The sequence below is a fragment of the Phymastichus coffea genome, unplaced genomic scaffold, assembly GCF_024137745.1.
Source record: "Phymastichus coffea isolate CEN01 unplaced genomic scaffold, Cenicafe_Pcof_1.1 PCOF00267, whole genome shotgun sequence".
NCBI classification, from domain to species: domain Eukaryota; kingdom Metazoa; phylum Arthropoda; class Insecta; order Hymenoptera; family Eulophidae; genus Phymastichus; species Phymastichus coffea.
Genome location: NW_026707078.1, coordinates 1 through 2,223, shown reverse-complemented (window position 1 = coordinate 2,223; position 2,223 = coordinate 1).

Sequence of the window (2,223 nt, the reverse complement as noted above, 5' to 3'; positions counted from 1 at the left end):
GACGACGGGATCAGGCGCGGTTTTTCATCTTCCTCGTTGAGTTGCGACGGATCGCGTCGCACGAGAGGGATGAGCGTTTTGTTTTCGCTGAATGCGCAACGCATTCTCAGTCGAATGATTTTTAAATGCAACTTCAGCCCAGCCTCCGGCGATTGCGTTTTAATGCGCATTCGTAGCGCGAGATCATTGTTATTTCGTCATATTTAGCATGTAGTTAACGAGCTATGGTCACCGTTCCGATTTTGCCCCGGCGCATGCAAATGATTCGAGTGACTTCATTCGCAGAGATAATGGAAATTTATGGAATTGAAGCGTGAGAGCCGTCACGCGATGCGCGAGCGAGGGCAAAATAAAAAACCACTCGATTCGCCGACAGAATTCTCACAAGCGAACTTCCCTCGCTATCAATCGTCGAAAAGGAAAACAAAACGAGGAATAGTGAAAGAAGATCGATCTTGGATGTGTGTAGATGTTCGAACGCAGATAGACACTCGCTGGACAATGCCTCACCTTCTTTTCTTTTCGTTTCTCCTTCTGCGGCGCTCGCGCGGACCGAAAGCCCCGCGCCCGGAAACGTAATACCCACTCGCTCGTTACCGCCGTCAGTCTGTGTGCTTCTCACTATTCCTCCTTCTCTGTGTTTTCCTCGCTCACTCTCTCTCTCTCTCTCTCGCTCTCGCTCCCTCTCGTTCGTCCTTGCGGTTTTTCTCGGTCGCGAACGAGAAACGCGATCTCTGTAACAAAGCCTTGTCTTTTTGCCCCTCGGTGAGCAGCGCGATGCGCGCTTGGGTATGTGTGAGCGATGCTTTTTCTTTTTATTTCTTTCTTTTTTTTTTCTTTTTTTTTTTGAAAACGCGAAATGTTACGATTTTGTCATACGTTGACTTCTGGTATTGTGATTTTTTTGATAAAAGCTTCAACAGCGCATTTTTCAAGTTTAGCTATTTGCTCTTTGTTTTAAGTGGCGTGTGTTTTGCTATTATAGAGAAGACGAGAATAATACTTTTGTTTTTTGGATGGTTATTTACAACTGGGCCGCGTAAGTCGGCCATGGAATTTGTTGAGAACGAAACTATCGTCCCGTCTCGATTGGCGCGTGCATGGAATCACGCAATCTACGTAGCTTTCGACAATACGCGCAAAGCTCTCGCGATTGAAAGCTCGCGTACAAAAGGCAGCGATGAAAATATCAGAAAAGCTGTAAACTGTCGATTCTTTGTTGGTCGGTACGAAGGAAAAAAAAGGTGTACCGAAAACTCTTTTTCAATAAATCACCCCTCTTAGCACGCTATACCTACATTTTGCGGTATATTCATGTGCTTCGGGATAATAGTGCGAAGGTTCTTTGATGAAAAGAAATTAGCTGGGAATCCTTGTAAAGCGATGTAATCCCTAGGAGCTCTCTATAAACGCTTCGTGTAATGATAGGCCTTGCAGCACTCTACGTATATATGTATCCGAAAAGGGAGAATAAAAGCTGCTCAGGCGCCATTAATAACTAGGCAGCAGCAGAGCAGCCGGTATTTCCAGACAACTTCATTGGGCGTCTAACGCTCTTTTCCTCCCTGGCACATTGCTTCCAAACTCAGGGGAGCTCTCTCTTTCTCTCTCTTGTATCGTAAGTAGCGCGTTGTGCGTGTTTGCGTACAGTACCGAACAAAAATTTTATTCCATTTTTTTTTTCTTAAAAGTACCACAGTCGCTTTTTTGCATGCTATAGCTGCGCGTATCGAGACGATATTTTTAATGCGAGCTTCAATCTTTAATTCAATTGAAAAAACAATTATAATCGATATTCCTGGTAGAAATGAAGGCTACTGTTACATTCATTTCTTGACATTTTATAATAAACGATATAATGCCAATTTAACTGATATCACGCGAAAGAAAATTATGGTTCTCTGAATTTTTTCTTGTTCTTTTCGTATATCACATGCTGACTAATTTCTTTATTAATCGTCCAGTCAACCTAAACAGCTCACTTTCATCAGGATTGCGATAGTACGAATGATTTTACATATGAGACTTTTAATTTCAGGAATCACGTCGGGTGCCAAAATGTTGGCACGCACAAGTAGTCGCAATGATTAATAAAAATACTGTCAAATAGAATTCATCACGGCACAGACAAGTAAACTTTATCAATCGGGGAACTCAAAGTACAGTTCTACTTCTAAAAATTACACAAACAATTGCAATGCGTTGCTTACTTAAACAAAGCCA